The following is a 21,405-nucleotide window of genomic DNA, read 5'->3' as shown; positions in this document are numbered from 1 at the left end:
CAACACACACCTTCTATGACTTTAAGTCATGCAGCAGGCCCTTGTCTGTTTGCATGACTGCCACTTGGTCCAGGTATAGGTCCTACAGCTGCAACCTGAACTTACACATGAACAATTGATGGTCTGTTCCATAGTCATTCCCTGGCCTGATGTTAGCTGCTGATATCGAGCTTCTCCATTGTTTCTTCCCACAGATATAATCAATTTGATTTCCATGTATGCCATCTGGAGAAGTCCATGCATATAGCAGCCTTTATGCTGTTGGAAAAGGAATTTACTATAAACAAGTTGTTTTGCAAAATTTCCATCATGTGAGTTCCAGCTTCTGTCCTACCACCAAGTTCATTCTTTCCAACTACTGTTCCTTCCTGTTTCCAACGTTTGTATTCCAATCACCAATAATTATCAATGCATCTTGACAGTACATTTGATCAATTTCTAGCTGAATATATTGGTAGAACTCTTCAATGTCTTCCCTAACTCTAGTAACTGGTGCATAAAATGTACTAGTAGTTGTGTCAATTGACGTACTCAGGACACAGACAACAATGACTTTAAAGACTGATTTTGAGATATCCTTCCTTACAATGACTGCAACGGCATCCTGCTTGCTTTTATCATTCCCAACATAGGGAACCATATGATTTGCTGGTTCAAAATGACCAATACCAGCCCTTTTTAGCTCAGAATTGCCTAGGATATCGATCTTTTTGCATTCCACTTCATTTTTGACTTCCAGTTTTCCTAGATCCATACTTTGCCTAGTCCAAATTCCAGTCACTAGATTTTTGCAGCTGCTGCTTCTTGAAGGTGCTTGAGCAGCAAATGGTGATCCCCAAACTCCACTCCCACAGGCTCTTGCTTCCATCCCCCCCACAATGGTCAACTCCACTTTGAAAAGTCAATTCCTCCTCAGTCACATTGCAAGTACCCTCCGACCTGAGGGCCTGTCCTCCGGCACTATGTCAGACAGTGTTCGGTCTCCATTCACTACTCCTTCAGTATCTGATCATCTTTAGAAGAAATCCGTAAAAGTGTTCAGCAGCTGCTTCCTCTGAGTGGGCAGCCAATTCCTTCTTTGTTGTCTGTTATTAGTCTGGAAGCTCCGCTGAAACCTGTTCACCTTGGGTGACCCTGCTGGCATGTGAAACACCAGTGACAGGGCTGCACACAAGGAACCACAGTATTCGCAAACTGGCAGACCAGGGAGAGCAATTCCCCAGTCTCTGTAAAGCCCTTCTCCGTTACGTTTAGATACAATTCGCTTCCATATACCTCGATGGCTTAGCTTATTTCAAATTTGTGACTAGAAATGACTGATAGAAGAAAAAGAAGTGACAGGAGAGTGGAGGGAAGGTGGGGGAGAAAGGGGGAACAGATCACAAGGATCTACATTTAACCTCCTCCCTGGGGGACGGACAGTGGAGAAGTGGGTGAAGGGAGACGTTAGATGGTATAAGATATGACAAAATAATAATAATTTATAAATTATCCAGGGTTCATGAGGGAGGGGGCAGGGAGGGAGGGAAAAAATGAGGAGCTGATACCAAGGGCTCAAGTAGAAAGCAAATGTTTTGAGAAGGATGATGGCAACATATGTACAAATGAGCTTGACACAATGGATCGATGTATGGATTGTCATGAGTCGTACAAGCCACCAATAAAATGATTTTTTTAAAAGAAGTGAAAGTTGAATGTATTCAGTATGAACTGGTGTTAGACATGGCACTAAATATGTGACATTGTTGTCTATGTTATATCACTAACACACGCTCAACTCAATGCCCTTTTAGCATTAAAGGAAATTACATGCATACATATAGATGCTCTAAACTTAGTAATGTGAGGGTTTGATGGGAAAAATATGCAGTATCTTTGAATTCTCTTTTCCACGAACTTTTTGAGATATCCTTGTGCTTTTATTTTAAAACATTCCAGGAAACTCACCCAGCAATATTTTACCACCTGCAGCCCTTTTGCAGTGAAGACCAACCTGACCCGACCCTGCCCCCTAACGTTTTGTGAATGTTAATACAACCCAATATACCCACCTTTGTGGGAATTTGAGCCTTCATGAGCTCTCGCAGTTCTAAGGCCCTTGAGGACTGTCACAAGCTTGATGGTTTCTTCTTTCTCCAAAATGCACTCTTGTCCTTAGTAAAGCTCTTTAAATTCAAAAACTTATCTTTTCACAACACTGCACACTCATGAGTGTAAGTAACCTGTAGCCCATTTAGGTGTTCGCTGCTAAGTAGTTTACATGCATTTTTTTTTTAAGTGAAGTAAAAAGTCACAATTTTAAGGGCAGCACTGAGGTTTTTTAAAAGATATTTTCAAATTGTAAATTAGGTTTACATTGGGGGTTTACATTTCGGATCATCCATTGTTAAGCTATATTATTTTTTCTTGTAACTTCAGTGGGCGCTTATACTTCAGATCATTTTTGTAGCCAATAACTTAAGACTACTTATCAAACTCCCAGTTTGATTTCTCTTCTCCCTGAATGCTATCGTCCTTTAATCCAAGTCAACACCTGTCTACCGTCTAGCCTGTTGCGCCTAACTTTTGGGTTTTTAAAAAATTTTTTCTGAGTTTGTAATAAATGCTTATTTACATCATTATTAAAATACAGAACAATCACGCCAACAGAACATGCCTACGGAGCTCCTTTGTAATCCCCACACTGAACCCCTGATGTAGTTGTGATGTCTGAATGTGTCATTTCATGACATCAAATACATGGGCTGCCAGACACCACTAGGAGCAGTGGTTCTCAACCTGTGGGTCGCGACCCCTTTGGGGTCAAACGACTGCTTCACAGGGGTCACCCAATTCATAACAACAAAATAACAGTGATGAAGTAGCAATGAAAATAATGTCATGGTTGGGGGGGTCACCACCACATGAACTGTATGAAAGGGTGGCAGCATTAGGAAGCCTGAGATCCACTGGGCTAGGAATCTTGTAAAATGTGATGCCTAACCTGTAAACCTAGCCATCACCTTTTTTTTCTTCAAGTGTTCCACATTTGATCATTTTTGACACTGCAGATGCAAAAGGCGTCACATAGTACCTCCTCAAAACTGAGAAGTCACATGGCTTGTCGGAGTTCTATAACTTCAGGGCAACCTCCACATGTACGTGTCTACTTTCGTTTGATGGACTGATGACTGGAGTGAGAGGAGATCAACTGAGATGCTGATCAGCAAAAAGCACGTTCATCTTTGCAGCGCTATGAAAGCACGTAATATATTTAAAGGGGGACAGTAGATATCATTTCCATTTTAGTGATGCACAAAGGTGTCACTTTTTCTGGTCATTCCTAATTTCAAAAGGTTACGTGCAAGCATGAAATAGCCATGAGAAAGGAAAATGGCTTGGGGGTTTTGTGAGTTATTTAAACCAAAACCGCCAACCTCTATATAAAACTCATTACCGCCCCCTCCACAAAAAAATTATAAATTATGAAGGGTCTCATGAGGGAGGGAGGGTGGAAGAAGGGGAAAATGAGCTGATACCAAGGGCTCAAGTAGGGGGAAGGGGCTTGGGGGAGGGATGATGGCAACATGTGTGTGATGTGCTTGGCACAGTGGATGTATGTATGGATTGTGATAGGAGCTGTACAAGCCCCCAATAAAATGATTATTTTAATTGAGTCAAATAAAATTAACAGTAGTGCTAAAACAGCAATTTAAAAATTCAGATCATCCACGGTAATTTCTAAACTGCATCCTGTGTCAGTATGGTCATAGGAAGATTTTTAAAATGTCAGCATTATTTATGTCTCAATAAGATTAAATGCTTTGAGATATCAAGCTCTCTCTTACACATATATATGAGAGTTGGTGGATTTGTTTCTCTAGGCAAGCCAACCTAACACATGGTTCAACATAAGAAAATCCAGGCAATGCAGTACACCACATCAATGGAACTAAGGAAAAGCCACATTATCATCTCAATTGATGCAGAAAAGGCTTTTGACAAACTCCAATATTCTATTATAATAAAAAATTTTTAATTAAAAATAACCTTCCCAAAAAAGCTAGGAATAGAAAGAAAATTTCTCATCATGAGAAAGGGCACTTATGAAAAACTGCGTAAGTAGCATCCTAACAATGAAACAAGGATGCCTCCTTTGACTACAGCTCTTCAACATGGCAGTGGGGCTTCTAGCCAGAGAACCAGGCAATAAACAGAAATAAAAGGCAAAAAAAAAGATTAAATGCTTTGAGAGAAAAAAAAAACTCATTACATTTTTTAACTCTCTGAGGATATATCCTCTTTTTCACTACGGACTGATCAAAATAATTCTATCTGGAGCTTGCCTTCAAACTCATGCAAACAAAAATCCCACTGATAAAATCCATCTTGCTAACCTGTGTCTGCTGCTGCTTCAGCAGTGGCTTTTACCTCCACCTAGTGGTGCTGAGGGGAAGTGTTGACCATTCAAGGCCACCAGCCACTCCACAGGAAAACCAGGAGGCTGTGTGCGCCAGTCAAGATTTAGCGTTTTGGAAACCCTGTACAGCGTCGCGGAGTGGGGATTGACTCCCTGGCAGTGGGTTTTACCTCTCCTCGATTCTTTCTGCCTGAGAGTTTTTAAAGGCTTTCCATCAGAGTTATGCTCATTATCTGAGACAACTAACAGTGAAATGAGTTCCTTTAAGTGGCCTTTTGCTTTGCTTCTTTAGAAAATTAGCTTGAGACTTTTCCCACTAAGCCCAAGAAGTTACTGTCAGCCTCGTGCAGTCTCAGAAACCACAGGGGCAGCGCTACCCTGTCCTATGGGGTCACTAGCAGTCAGAATCGGCTTGATAGCAGTGAGAGTGAGTGATTCTCTCCAAAGAATTACTTTTATTCAGGTTGATTGAAATTCACTGGGTAATGGCTATTAAAAGATATAGCATCTGGGGTCTTAAAGGCTTGAGGTTAAACAAGAGGCCATGCAGCAGGGAAGCAACAAGCCCACATGGAAGAAGCGCACCAGCCTGTGTCATCACGAGGTGTGGACGGGATAAGATATTAGGCATCAGAAGACCCAAAACAAACAAATATATTGGTTAAAATGATCTGGGTTGGAGTGGAGACCCAAAGCCCATCTGTAGGCAATTGGGCATTCTCTCACAGAAGGGTCACAAGGAAGGAACAAGTCAGCATAGCACGGACGAAACACAACATTCCTCCAGTTCTTTAATGCTTCCTCCTCACCACTATCATGATCCCAACTCTGCCTTACACATCCGGCTAGACCAAAGCATGTACACTGGTACAGATAAGAGCGCTCAACACATGGAATCCAGGAGAAACAAGCCTCTCAGGAACAGTAATGGGAGTAGCAATACCATGAGTGTAGGGGAAGGTGGGTGGAGAAGGGGCACAAATGGGAAAGTAACTTTAATGATTGATGTATAACACCCCCAACCCCACACCCCCCCAAGGGGACAAACCACAGTAAAATGGGTCCAGGGAGACAGCAGACAGTGTAAGATATGAAAATAATAATAATGTATAATTTATCAGGTCCACAAGTGGGGGAAGGAAGGTAAAAAAGGGGAGCTGATACCAAAGGCTCAACCAGAAAGACAGTGTTTTGAAAATGATTATGGCAATATATGTATAAATGTGCTTGACACAGTTGATGTACAGATTGTTAGGAGTTGTAAGAGCCCCCAGTAAAATGATTTATTAATTTTTAAAAATAAAGAAACTCACTGGGTAAGATGTAAACCATTTGATGTTTTGATTGTTTCTGTCAGGCCCCGAACTCCAGCCAGCCCTGTGATTAGCACACACCTCATGTCATTCTGCACACAGTCTTTACACTACCAAAAGTCACTATATATGTTACAGGAGGCCTTGAGAAGAGGCCCAAAGTCCACCTGCTATCTTAATACTTAACATATACATATATTACATTGACCTTGACCCTTTCATTATAAATGACTATATTTACATATATACATGCTTATAGCAGTGATATCTCTATAAATAGCTTTTGCCTTCTATTTCGTTTCATATTCCTCCTATCCCACTATCATGCTCACCCTCCATTCAGCTCTCAGTAATTCCTCTTGAATATAATGCACTTGATTAAACCCCCCAGGCATGAAGGGGATTGGAGTGGTGACCCAAAGCCCATCTGTAGACAACTGGATATCGCCCTACAGAAGTGTTATAAGGAGGGAATGATTCAACCAGGGTGCAGTATAGCTCCAAACACACATCATTCCTCTATGTCCTGAATGCCTCCTCCCCAACCCTCGCCCCCACTACCATGACCCAGTTCTACCTTACAGATCTGGTTAGACTGGAGAACACACATTGGTACAGATAAGAGTTCTCAATACATGGAATTTTGGACTGGTAACCCCCTGAGGAACAGTAGTGGGAGTCACGATATCATGAGGGTAGGGGGATGGTCGGTAAGGGGAAGGGGGAGAAAGGAGGAACCCATAACAAGGTTGGATATACAGCACCCCCAAGGAGATGAATAGAAATGTGGGTGAAGGGAGACAACGGACAGTGTAAGATACAAATTAATAATAACAAAATATAATTGATCAAGGATTCACAAGGGTGGGGAAACGAGAGGAGCTTATACCAAGGGCTCAAGTAGAAAGAAAATATTTTAGAAATGATCATGGCAACATATGTACAAATATGCTAGATACAACTGATGTATGGAATGTTATAAGAGCTTCCAATAAAATGATTTTTTAAAGTTACTATAAAACATCTCACGGCCATCAAGTCAATGCTGCCTCATAGTGACTGACCCCTGTGGGTTTCCAAGATTGTAACTGTTAACAGGAGTAGAAAGTCCAGTTTTTTCTCCCGAGGAGCTGCTGGTGGTTTTGAACTGCCGACCATGCTGGTCACAGCCCAACCAGTACACTACTATACATCAGAGGTTCCCAGATTTATTTGGCCTACTATCTTCTTTCCAGGGGGCGCGGGGGGGGGGCATTACTCAGCGCCAATCACAGTTGAAGGACAATCGAACACTTTGGTCCAATCACTTGTAATCTAGGATACAGCGTAAGCACATGCAGACCGCTGGGCTGTATCGGTATCGTTCGCTTTAGAAGACTGCAGATGCAGTGACTATGGATCCCAGAGGGGATGGGTCCGTTTGTGACCCTGCAGGGAGGGCCTCCCCTATCTTGAAATTGACAAGGGAGTTGCTTAAATAAGCAGCCGACGCCCTCAGAAGTAGAGAGAAGACAAAGCAAGAAAAGAGCCACGGCAGAGGGAAGAGGAAAGCCCACACTTGAAGCTCACTGGCCTCAAGTCAAGTCTGACTCGTGGTAACGCTCTAGGAGCGAGCAGAACTGGCCCTCTGGGTTCCTGGCACTCTGTCTGTGTAGGATGGAACAGCTTCCTGCGTCTGCTCCTGAGGGGGAGGGGGGCCCTCGGAAAAGAGTAGTCACAGGGTCAAGAGCTGTAATGCTGGAGCCTGCAAAGGGAATGGAAGGACCCTCTCTGCAGGGCACTCAGCAACAATGGCAAGAACGTGTGTGGTTAACAGAGCACTGAGGGAAGCAGCTATAAACGGAGCCCAGGGCCACTGGAAAGGATGGCAGGGAGGTGAAGGCCAAGGTGGGTGGGTGTGACACACCCAGAGGAGGTCTATCCCCAGGGGCCTGAGAAGAGCCGGGTATGACAGAGAGAAGAAATAGTTTGCCTGTACAGCAAGAGTTGGCTGAGAGAATTTCCCTGTAATGGATGGGCCAGGGATGTGTTCTTCCCTGTAGGGGAGCCTGCCAAGTCTTGTCTACAAGCTTCTTAATCTGAATCCCAATTGTAGCCCTTTGATCCCATCACCAAATATACCATTATTTCCTTTCTAAACCTCTTACTTCCAAGTACTAAGGGGTTTAGGTACTTGCAAGTACAAAGGCTTTTTCCCCTTTCTTTCTTAATTCCATTCTTCCACAAACATTTTGAAAGCCCTTCACGTGGTCTGAGTTCCGTGTGGTCAGTGAAATAAATGTTTGAACCTAAAAGAAGCAGAGAGTGGAGGGGATGGGGGAACAATTGGTCTCAGAACCAGTGAAGGGTTGGAAAGTGGAGGTGTGCCTTGACCTCCGTCTCGGTGGATCTTAGTTCGTATCCCTGAGGAAGCTGGACAAGTCCTGACACCACTACTGCAAAACAACCTGTCTTCCTTAAATACTCACCCAAATCACCCAACCATTGTGAAAGTCAGCCACCTACTCTTTTTAAAGAACACCCCCAGATAGAGGTGTACTTTATGATGTCTTCATTCAACCTGCCACCAATCAATATACCCAAATTTCTTTTAACTACAAATGAAATCTGAATGGGTTTGTCTAGAGAGCATTGATAAAAGCATTATTTAACTTTTTAATGTTTACAATGGGTTAGAATTACAACAAAAGAGCAAAAAAAAAAAAAGAATTACAACAAAAGAGACCTACATAGTGTGTGGGAGTGGGAGACTGAATTTGTAATGTGCCTAGTAATGTTGACTCAGAATGTATAGCTTCTAAATTGAAAAGATAATAGGTGATTTGAAATCCATCACTGCAATGGTCTTTTCATAGACTTTCTGTAAGGAAAAATAAAGCAAAGAAGTACACAATTGAATACTTTAAAAAGTGCATTTAAAATTTTTTTATTTTATTGGGGTCTTGTATAACTCTTATCAGAATCCATGTATACATAGTGTCAAGTACATTTGTTGCCATCATCATTCTCAAAATATTTGCTTTCTACTTGAGCCCTTGGTATCAGCTCATTTCCCAACTCCCCCCCAACGAATCCATGATAATTTATAAATTATTTTATCATGTTTTACACTGTCCGATGTCTCCCTTCACCCACTTTTCTGTTGTCCGTCCCCCAGAGAGGAGGTTATATGTAGATCCTTGTGATTGGTTCCCCCTTTCTACCCTACCTTCCCTCCACCCTCCAAGTATCACCACTCTCACCACTGGTCCTTAGGGTTCATCTGTCCTGGATTCCCTGTTTCCAGTTCCTTTCTGTACCTGTGTACATCCTTTGGTCCAGCCGATTTTGTAAGGTAGAATTGGGATCATGATAGTGGGGGGGAGGAAGCATTAAAGAAGTAAAGTTGTATGTTTCATCGTTGCTACACTGCACCCTGACTGGCTCATATCCTCCCCATGACCTTTATGTAAGAGGATGTCCAGTTGCCTACAGATGGGCTTTGGGTCCCCAACTCCACACTCCCCCTTATTCACAATGATTTGATTTTTTTGTTCTTTGATGACTGATATCTGATCCTACTGACACCTCGTGATCACACAAGCTGGTGTGTGTCTTTCTTGTGGGCTTTGTTGCTTCGCAGTTAGATGGCTGCCTGTTTATCTTCAAGCCTTTAAGACCCCAGACACTATATCTTTTGATATCCAGGCACCATCAGCTTTTCTTTCTTTCTTTCTTTCTTTCTTTCTTTCTTTTTAAGCAAAAGGGAAGAAATTTATTGGAGCCCACACGGGAAACCCTAGTGGGGCCCAGCATACCCTTCCTGTGTAGGCATGCCCAGCAAAGGGTCATATTATTCATTGTACCCCCATGTCCCAGAGGGACTCCCCTTGAGCCAATCCCCAAAACCCTAGGACTGGCTGGGGGTGGGGGGGGACATCATCAGCTTTCTTCACCACATTTGCTTATGCATCTGTTTTGTTAAAAGTGAAGATCACACAGCTTTTAACACAAAATCAATCAGAACATATTGGAGAAATGAAGAAAAGGAGCTGGAATTTGGTTGCCAAAAATTGTATACACTATATCTGTTGTTCTGTGTTTTAGCAAAACCACAGGACCAGCTTCTTCACTTCTGCCTCTCCAATTTCACACCCATTATGATACTGGTAAATTGAAATGTGTGACCAGAGAGAAAAGGGAATTCTTGTTCATATCATTTCCCAACACATCCAATGTGGACATAGCACAATCCCAGAGTCACTTCCAGCTCTGTACTTTATTATCATATCATGGCATCTCTTAACATAAAGCTCACTGTCCAATTTTATAAACAGAAAAGAAGAAAAATAAAGAGTGAAGATAATGTACCTCACACGATGCTCCTGGAAGAAGTTTGCATTAATATATATTTCTGCCATCTAAAAACTGGTCATTTATTTTTGTTTTTAAGATTTGGTAAGAACAGTAGACTGTATGTGTATCATATACCTGATATCCATTACCTATCGCACTTGATTTTTTTCCCTTTTTTTACATTTTATTAGGGGCTCATACAACTCTTATCACAATCTGTACATATACATACATCAATTGTATAAAGCATATCCATACATTCCCTGCCCCAATCATTCTCAAAGCATTTGCTCTCCACTTAAGCCCTTTGCATCACACACTTGATTTTTAAATCCCAACAAATACCACATTGTTTTTTGTTCTAATACTCATTACTTATAGAACCCCATAAAATAATATAAAAGTCTATCTTCACATTGAAAATATATCTTAAAACACACATGGACATATAGACTTCAAACTAGAAAGATGAAACTTTTATTAACTAATAACAAACAAAATATGACCTCTCAAAACATGAGCATCCCTGATGGAGCAGTTGTTACGACTGGTACTCTGAATTCAGCAGCTGTTAGCAGGAGAATGTGCGGCAGTCTGCTTCTGTAAAGATTGACAGTCTGGCAATTCCTCTAAAACCTTTCTACTCTGTCCTTTTGAATCAATGAGTCAGAATTGATGCAATGGCAACCTTTTCGGACTTTGTCAAAATGTTTGCACTATACTAAAAGTATACTTACAGAACTTTTTCTCCCTTCATATTTATTTCTGAAAAGTGGTTATGTAGAATCAACTTATCAGTCAACTTTAAGGATGAGATAGAAATAAAACCGGAAAGACATTTGAAATTTTTATAAGACTTTTCTTCTGGTGTGAATGAATTTCCTAGAGCATGATACATGAATTACGCTTCAGGACGTTTTCCCACTTTACATTTATATTTCTCTCTTGCATGTGTCCTCACATGATAGTTTAGAGCCGAGGAAGAATGAAAAGCTTTCCCACATGTCTTACAGTTATATGGTTTCTCTCCGGTGTGTTCTGTGTATTGGTATGTATGCATGATAGGTGAAGCAGTCAGCAGTGGGGACAGCATTCAAGCCATGGGAAGTGGAAATGGGATTCTAGGATCTCTGAACTACCCTGTGACACAGCTATCAGATCGCTTACTCAGCAATGATATCCCCTTATTCCATGTCTTCTTCTGAATCTGGCCTGAATTCTGGCAGCTCTCGTCAATGTACTGCTGCAACTGTTTTTGGGTAATGTTCAGCAAAATTTTGCTTGCATATTGCACCAATGACATTGTTCTATAATTTGATCATTTTGCTGGGTCACCTTTCTTTCGAATGGGTACAAATATGGATCTCTTCCAGTCAGTTGGCCAAGTAGCTGTCTTTCAAATTCCCTGACATGCATGAGTGAATGCTTCCAGTGCTTCATCAGTTTCTTGAAACATTTCCATTGGAATTCCATCAATTCCTGGAGTCATGTTTTTGGTTGATACTTTCATAGCTTGAACTTCCTTCAGCACCTTTGGTTCTTGCTCATATGCTGCTTCCTGGAATTTTGAAATGTTGACTAATTCTTTTTGGTATGGTTATTTTGGATAATCTTTCCATCTTCTCTTGATGTTCACTGTATCACTCAATATTCTATACGAGTATCTATTCATATTATGTGCTTACACATTTTCCTGCATGGCTATTATTATATAATAAAGTAGCCCGAGAAACACATTAGATGGACATACCATGTTGCATAGCACCTCAGAGTTATGGTTTGCTAGAGAATTGAAGCGGGCAGTTATTACTTTTTTTTGCTCCAAAAATCAGGGGAGATAAAGGCATGAGGGGCTGGTTTTCACACCTTCACCAATGTGTACTCACACTCAACATGAGGGGGACAAATGAAGACTCACTCCTCGATAGACTCCTACATTTCTCAGGAAGCGTCTGCAGAAGAAGGGGTGGGGGAAGATGCTGGTGTCTTTGTACAGTTCTTGCCCACATCACCTGAAATTGATTTTTTCCTGCCAGGTGATGTAGTCCCAGGACCAGGGATGCAGCTTCAGGTGCCAGAAGCTGGGGTGACTCCTCAGCAAGACACTGTAACTAAACTCCTGCACCTGTATCCACGAATCCCCAAGGGCCTGCTGGGATGCCCTGTGCCTTCTCCTTATTTGGTAAAGCTGGGGTTGACTGCCCATACTGTCATAATACCTAATGATCTAGATAGCTCACTGCGTTCCTCTGTATGTAGCCCCACCCATGCGTGGGAACAGACTGCGTGAGAAGCACTTCCTAGACTGGTGTTGCTACCAGCAATCTGGATGGCACAGCAGTTGAACCTGATGGAAAAGTTTGAGTAATATTAAATGACAAATAGAAGAATAATTGCTGAATGAAAAGGAATGAATAAATGTGTTATGCAGTGGGGAAAATCTAACATTTAGGCTTCTTTCTTTTCTTTTTTTAATGCTTATTTCTTGAAAAAAAAAAAAAACTCAGAGCAAGGGAATAATATCTCAGAGAAGCCCTGGTTGTCTAGTGGTTATCACAAGGTCAGCAGTCTGAAACCACCAGCCGTTCCACAGGAGAAAGTTGAGGCTTTCTATTCCTGTAAAGTTACAGCCTTGGAAATCCACAGTGGTAGATCTATGCTGTCCTCTGGGGTCATTATGAGTCAGAATTGACTGGTTTAAGTATGGCTAGAAGAGCCGAGTTACGGTCAAGTAATATGGCCCTTCTAGGCACAATTCCTATTTGGTATAATCCTGGACTCATCTGTTTGTTGCTATAATCCCATTTGGAGGGCCTTCTCTGTTATACTAATAGATGAGATTGGTCTGGGATCAGACCTGATCTTAGTAGAGAGGATCAACTTTGTTGATCCTTGGGGGCATCCTGTATTGTGACTTGAAATACTATCCTGTCATCCTTGGATATATACTGGTACCACATACAGTTCTAATATACATCATCTCACCTGGAAAGCTACACCTCCGATTCCTGAGTGAGCTTCGATAAAAGTGAGAAGACCTGCTGTGACTTTGGGCCATTTGTGGCTTCTGGTTCTGGATCCTGCATTCAGCTTGCCTCCACTTGAACAGCACTTACCACCACTTGAGACATTTCCTTAAAATGTTGAAGTTTCCGTGAATCACAAAACTCGGGACAGAAGAGAATATGCTCAAAGGAGGAGTGGTGTGGGGGAAGAGAATGGAACAGAAAAGCACCTTTGAAAAGCTGGACATTTGGTCCATCTTTAATCTCTAACTCCTTGGGATTAGCCTGGTATTAATTTTCTAAAAGAAATTATTACCACATTTAAATGATCTAATGTGCCAGGAAACGCGCTTTGGGTGGGTGGTCCAATTCCCCTCATCCCCGCAGCACGGTTGATACTGTTTTAGGAAACTTATGCTCATCTAAAGCCCTGGTGGCCTAGTGATTAATTGTTGGACTGCTAACTTCAAAACCACCAGCCGCTCGGCAGGAGTGGGATGAAGCTTTCTACTCCCATAGGGAGTTAGTCTTGGAAACCCAGAGGCGGTTCTACCCTGTTCTATAGGGTCGCTGAGTTGACTAAATGGCGGTGTGTTTGTTTTTTTGTTCTTTGGGGAGTGGGGGTGCAGCTAAAATGCCTGGTGCCATCCAGACAACAACCAGCTTCTGCAGAGATGGTCAATCAAGACTTCACCTGTGACTCTACAAATATTGTCCAATTTAACACACCTAAATGTGAGCCCACCCCTTCCCCAGCATTTTCTCGCTTTATTAACCTCTGTCTCTATAGTGTGCGAAACACTTAGTCAGAATTTTTCGACGCTCGTATTTTCCCATTTTGCAAAGTGTTCTTTTGCTGTAATAAGTTAAGAGCCTCGGTGGGGAGATGTCAGCTACGTGTTGAACTGCTAACCTTGAAGCAGGCAGTTCAAACTCACCAGCCATTCGTTCCTCAGGAGAAAGAGGCTGTTTGCCCCAGAAAGATTTACAGTCTCAGAAACCCTACAAAGGTTGCGAGAGAATCTACTCAATGGAAGGTTAGGATTTTTATGTGTTTTATTTTTTCTCTTCACACAGACTTGCAGGATTCTCGTTTGTTTTGGGTTTTGTTTTTTTTTCAAAATGGAAAGCCTAGATCTAATCCTCTAAATCAGTGGTTCTCAACCTTCCTAATGCTGTGACCCTTTAATACAGTTCTCATTGTTGTGGTGACCCCGTATGTGGGCATATCTGCATGTGGGCAGACTGCCTGGAGACGGATAGAGGAGGGGTGCCCGTTTCCTAAGACCATTGGAAACATGGTCTTAGGCAACCCTGTGAAAGGGTCTTTCAACCGCCTTCTGTAAGTGCAAACCATGAAAACTTACAAATTTCCTACCTCTTTGTAAGTAAAATGATCAAGGGCCCCTGAGCTTATACTTCCACTGGGTTTAAAAGAGGAGAGTCAGGAATGCGCGGCACTTTCATACACTAGGTGTTTGGGCCTGAGCTGACAGAAATCCTAGTATGAACACAAGGTTTGGTTTTACTCACATTTGAAATAGAGGTTTGGTGACCTTAGGAATCACATACCAAAATCCCAATCTACTACCGGTGCAGAGAGACCTTGGAGGACTTAGCAGAAATCATGGACACGGGCAGCCTTATCTTACTTTTAGAGAGCACTTGGCAAGTTCCAACTGTCAGCTTTTCAGCTCCCAGTTCAGCATTTGACCACTGCACCACCAGTCTTCCTGGCAATACATCGTACACATAGCCTTGTAAATGCCAACATCACGGGTCACACACACACACACACACACACACACACACACACACACACACACTGTCTATAAACTGAAATGCATGCCTGAGAACTTAAAGATATAAAAAGTAGCCCCAAAGTGGGTGGAAGATCTAGTATCTTTTCAATCCACTTTGCCACCAACTTCCTGGAGCCTCCTTGTATACCCATCTCAGGAGACTTTCTCACCAAGAAGACATTTGACTCTAGAATTCTCTAGTCTTTCATCTTCTCTCAACATTCTCTTAAGAAAATAGAAGTTTCAAAAAAAATAAAAATAAAATAAAATAGAAGTTTCACGAACACAATGGAAGAAAGTTGCTGGCCAAATGTGCATAGAACAATGTAGATGGCGACCATTTTGGTACAGAAATCCAAAAGGCAGAAAAGCACGTACCTGAACCAGCTCAGAGCAGCCGCGTACTCAACAGTCTACCAGGAAAACCAACAGTGAAGTTACATCCATGGCCAGCCCTCAGGCCCAGACTCTCACTGCTGAGACACAATCCCCAGGTTGGGTTATTCCCTTCAATTCTTACGAATGAGGACACTCACCCCAAGTCAACTCTGCATCACAGCTTAGACCTCAGCGTCATCCATCTTTTCTCCATGAGACAGAGCCTATGATGCCTTCACAGCCTTCGCAATTCCCACAAACTACATGCTTACTGCACTAATTATGTGGATGCACAAATCACACCTACCGTCTAGAAACAGCCCCAAGTCAATGGCAGTGACAACCTGGAATGGGCATCAGCCAAAAGCATCTTCGTGAAGTTCTCCAGCTTCCCAACCCCCTAGAGCTTCTCTGAACACAAGCAGCTCCTTCCTTGGTAGCTATTCAATGGTTAGGAAACTGACAGGGGATGCTGCCCAGGAGCCAGCCTCTCCTTTACTCCCATTGTGGGCTTGGGGCTAGAATCATGGTCCTTGGGCAAGTGACTAGCCAGTCAAGCTATGCACTCATTTGAGACAGCACTGATATTTCAAGCGAGACAAAGCATGTGAGGAACACACCAAAATCACTCAGACCCAATGTTTATGTATAAAAGTGGAAATAAAATGGGCAAAATTTATTTATAACTCAACAAGAAAACACCCACCACGTAGCTATCTATTTCATACAATAAGGTGGTAGATAATTTTTAGATTTGGAGTGGTTTACCCTTTGTGTACAGAATCCAAATATAGGCAGAACATAATTATCAACTATCTCAAACTCCCCATCCTGCGTGATGAGATGTTTTGGTGAAGCATTATAAAGCAACCCTTGATCTCCCACACTGTCCCACCCTGCTGGAAAGTACTCTTCTGTCTAGTCATAAAGGAAAAGAGATGTTTTCTCTTTCACTGAAATTCTTTTCCCTGGTAGCATTCCTACAGGGCCAAACCCTGGAATTTCATTTGTTACTACAGGAAAAAAAAATCAAACAACGTAGTACACATTCTCCTGGAAATAAAGAAGTGTGGTAGAGATTTTAACAAAAGGCGTATCAGACAGGAAAATTCTAAACCCCTCCTCAATAGCAGGAAAGTTCTAATCAACACCTCCCACCCCTAGACATTCACCTTTTGTCTCTTTGGAAATATTCTAACCTAATGTTTTAAACTCTATGAACTAGAGGACAAACAGAAGCTGAAATAGTAAATCTCCTTAACGGTGACCAGCTAAGGGAGGGGTAGCATTGAACTGAAACATAAACATGTCTGACTCAAAGGCTCCAAGTCAGGTCCCTGCACCTTGAGCCATTCCCTGATCACCCTCCAGCCAACACCAGACAGTGCCCCCCTCCTCAAAAGCATCAGGTGTTTTTCATGGTATTCCGGATTCCTCACTGGGGTGCTTGCATCCTTTAGCAGGCTAAATGTTGGGGTGCTATCCACAAGGTGAGCAGTTCACACCCAACCAGCTGGTCTGTAGGAGGCCAATGCGTTTAAAGAGATTTACAGCCTTTGAAACCCTCTTGGGGGGCCCTTCTGCCCTATCATATCACTATGAGTTGAATTCACTACTCAGCTGTGGTCATGGCATTATCTCACACACCCCCCATCACTTGTTCGTGAAAACCCACTGGCAGCAATAATTCTCTGACATTAATTTAGGGAGACCTGGTGGCCTTGGGGTCAGCAGTTGAGAACCACCAGCGGCTCTCCGGGCAAAAGATGAGGCTTTCTACTCCGTAAAGATTTACAGCTTCTGCAACTCACAGTTCTACTGTGCTTTATAGGGCTCCCAGGAACCGGAATCGAACGGACGGCAGATTCTGGTTTGAGTCCCTACGTGAGAGCTTCGATTCATGTGCCTCGAAAAGTTATGGATGGGGTGGAAAATCTCCACAAAGGGTTTATCAGGAGATTCCTCAAGCCACCTAGGGATGGAAGTGGGCTGGGATCCCTTGGAAGGTACTAACTCAGGATCAGGTTATTCACTAGATCCTCCAGGAGAGATGGCAGCTGTGGGAGTCTGGGCGATCCTTAAACACTGAGACGTAGACAGTTCCGGGGAAGGCATTATTTAGTAACGGCCATCCATTAAGTGGAGAAATAATAAGGAACGGTTATTCACAAACAGTGGCAGGTGAGTGGTGTCTGAGGAGGAAAGGATATCTAGCTTTAGGAATACAGGGAGGGAGGGACTTTACAAAACATTTGAAAGCACAGGGGGCCGTGGGTTTGGGCACCTGCTCCCACACATGGGAACGTCTTAGGGGGAACCGCGTGCCGTGGGGCCCCACCGTTCATGCTGCAGGGGCCACCCCGCCAGTAAACGGGGGGCCTGAGAGTACCTCCCTCTTAGAACCCCGCAGACCGAGTCAGAGCTTCCCCCAAAGTCTGGGCGAGCCAAGGGCTGGGGTCGGCGGGGGGAAGGGGGAGGTCCCAGCGCTAGGGAACGGAACAGGGCGCCCGGATCTTGGCTGCCAAGGGACTGGAGGTCCAGCTGTCCGGCTGCTGACTCAGGTCCGGAGACCCCAGGCGGAGGCGGGGGGCCGAGGCCTTAGCCCACGGCCAGTTCCAACCGGCTGCCACGTCCCCTCCCCTGGTCCCTGTGCTGGACCTCGGCACCGCGCTCACCATCTCCCGCTTCTGGAGACCGTCGGGCGCACTCCCCGCCGGCACCCAGGTACCAACCGCGGAAGGACGCGCCTAGAGAACTGGCCGGCCCCCGGCGGCGCAGGGTGATGACGTCCGAGCGGCTTTGTGGCGCCTGGTCCCGCCCCCGAAGCATATAATTGGATAGATTTCTCAAGTCCCGCCCACTCGGTCCGGACTATGCCAACCGGCTTCGCCGTCTCGTCCTGAGCGACAAGCTCGTCCGTGGGCGCTCCGAGGATCTGACCCGCCTGCTCCCGGGTCGTCCGCAGTTACTGCGGGTGTTCCTGCTCGGAGCGATCCCGGGCATCTGCTGGCCGCCGGGAACTCCGGACTCCATTTCCAGGGCCCGACCCCCGCCTCAGACCCACAGGGGCGCTCAGGCCCGGCCGGCACAGTAGGGCCGGGAGTCCTCTACGTCCAGGGTCGGATGAGACTTGTGGAATCTGCGTCTATTTGTGACCCAGACTCAGTGATGAAAGACTTGCCTCAAGTGTGCACTCTGAAATGTTTAACTGAATGTAACTCCTCAGATGAAGAAAAATGAACATCAAAGTCTACATATCTGTTAATAAGAGGGCAGAAGGCCTCCACAGATTAGCACAGTGGCTGCAACCATCGGCTCAGACACACATAACAATTGTGAGTAGGGCACATGACTGGACAGTGTTCTGTTCTGTTGTACACCCAGGGTGACTATGCGTCAGAACTGAACGGACTGCACCTCACAAGTAGAGCTTAAAGAGGTACCTCTTAATTGTGAAGGGAAAAAAAATTTTTAAGCTGAAATTTAGGAGCACTTGATTGATTCAAGTCCCCCTTCCTGCCACACTCATTATTTCTCTCTGTGGGAAAATTCAAACTGCAGGTGAAAACAGTACTGAATAATTCAGCATGAACCTAGCACTGTACCCATCATTCCCATGGGACAGTTAATAGGGACTTTATTTCCCTGGTACTATCAGTTAGGTCCACCACATTGCTGACTTTATGTTAGCTGCTGCTGCTGTTTCTGTGTTACACAAATGTTTAGCTGTTTCAATTACCTACAGTGAAAAGGAAAGGCATGAACCCCCAAAAGGTGTAGGGTGTAGAATTTCAGTACAATTCCTAGAAGTCATCTGGTTGGATGTGTGGACAAGGTTACCACACCCCCAAAGATACAAAATGAAGCACAGATATTTGTGGGTCTTTGGGAGTATTAACCCAAACCCACTGCCTTCCAGCACGTAGTAATCTTTATAAACCTCCTTTCACCGAAAAATCAGCTGGTAGATTTGAACCACTAACCTTACAACTAGCCGCCCAATGCTTACTCAACAGCACCATCAGGGCATTGTGGCTATTTGAGGATATGTATGCCTTACAAGGTCCAGTGTTTGAGACTATCAACTGGCAAAAAGAATGTCTCTTGAGACTGTGGCAAAAATCAACAGCAAGCTTTCAAGAAAAAGAACATGTTGGTCGCACAAGTAAAGTCACTGGGTGCAAGAAGGACAACATTGAAGATGATCCCTCAGCTAGGCTAGGGTCCTCCTGGAGCTACTGTCCCTCTCTGATGAGAAGGGAAGGCCTGTTGCCAGCGGACATCTGGTATTCAAACAGCTTTGGTGAAGGATGTGAAACCTGCTCAAGGCAACAACATACCAGGGTTACCTGGATGGTCATCACCCATGAACCTTGGCCCTTCATCAACTGGGAAGTAACCTGTGATTCGACTATGTGAAAACCAGCAATGACATAAAGAACAGGAGAAGATAACATACAAAGTCCTATAGGAGAAAGTCAAGTAAGATGTCTGAATAGTGTCTGGGGTCTTACAGGCTTGAAGGTAAACAAGCAGCCATCTAGCAGGGAAGCAACTAAGCCCACATGAAAGAAGCACATCAGCCTGTGTGATCATGAGGTGTCGATGGGATCAGGTATCAAAAGATAAAAAAAAAACAAACAACCATATCTACGTAGATGAGCCGGGCTGGAGTGGAGACCTAAAGCCCATCTAGAAACAACTGGACATGCCCCACAGAAGGGTTACAAGGAAGGGATGATTCAACCAGGGTGCAGTGTAGCACCGAGCAAACACACAACATTCCTCTAGTTCCTGAAAGCTTCCTCTCCCCCACTATCATGGCCCAACTCTGCCTTACAAATCCAGCTAGATCAGAGTACACACATTGGTACAGATAAGAACTCTCGACACATGGAATCCAGGACAGATAAACCTGTCAGGAACACTAGTGGAAGTAGTGATATCATGAGGGCAGAGGGAGGGTGGTGGTAGAAAGGGGGAACTTATCACAAGGTTGGATATATAGCCCCCCCACACCAGGGACAAATAACAAAAATGTGGGTGAAGGGAGACAATGGATGGTGTAAGATACGAAAAAATAATATGTAATTGATCAAGGATTCACGGCGACGGGGAGGCAGGCACTGATACCAAGGGCTCAAGTAGAAGGAAAATGTTTAGGAAATGATAGCAACATGTAAAAGTGTGCTTAATACAATTGGATGATAGATTGTTATAAGATTTTTAAGTGCCTCCCAATGAAACGATTAATTAAAAAATAAAAATATATCCTACAAACAGATTTGTTCATAATCCAAAAAAGATATCTGACATTGCCTCAAAACCTTAGCTGAGAACCTACTTTCCATGTGACAGCCCAGACACCTTTTTTCACTGGAAAACCCAGAAGCATCTGCTGTAACACAAGTTAGAGCTGTGCGTCCAGAAGGGGAAGCTGCTCAATAGATTCACGAGTTCCCATGTTGGTTAGTAAGCAGCCAGAGGAGAGGGAACACTGCACCTGTACTGGGAGGACTGCTATAGCACAAGGAGCAGAACTGGCACCCTGCAAAACAGATGGCGTCCCACAAGTCCTCAGGTGACCTTCTGGGGCACCACATAAAAGGGGGGTTCAAAATGTTGGAAATTTTGAGTTAAAAGATCATAGAAGTTTCCTTTTAACTTTTAAAATCTCCCGCAATACATTCAGCCCAAGAAAATACCTGAGAGCTGCTGTTCTTACTGCCTAAAGAGATCCTAACAGAAGGGAAAGATTGACCTCCCTCGGTACCTACTGAACACCTGTCCAACTGTGGGGATATTCTACTTTGGTTTCTACCCTTCAGGGCTATCAATGTTGTCCTAAGGTGAGCTCACAGCTTTGCCAAAAAAATCACAAACTCTGCTGAGTTCGTGGATAACTCCCCTGGTCAAACATAGAGCCTGTGACCACAACTGACCGGGATGCTGTGGAAGACATATGAGGGCATATTGGAGCCACTGTGACTAAATGGGAGATTAAAATGTCTATGCGTGCCAGAATATGAAAGTTTGTAAAAGCTAAACTTGAGGGTACAGAGTAAATTGTAGAAGGCTTGAGTGGAAGTGAGCTTTGTCTTTGATTGACAGTATCTGCAAATGGTGAGTTTGCTTCATAAGATGGTAAAGGAAAAAAAAGTGAATTTTTCACT

The sequence above is a fragment of the Tenrec ecaudatus genome, chromosome 1, assembly GCF_050624435.1.
Source record: "Tenrec ecaudatus isolate mTenEca1 chromosome 1, mTenEca1.hap1, whole genome shotgun sequence".
Lineage (NCBI taxonomy): Eukaryota > Metazoa > Chordata > Mammalia > Afrosoricida > Tenrecidae > Tenrec > Tenrec ecaudatus.
The sequence above is the reverse complement of the archived record's forward strand: the minus strand, read 5'-3'. Positions refer to the sequence as shown.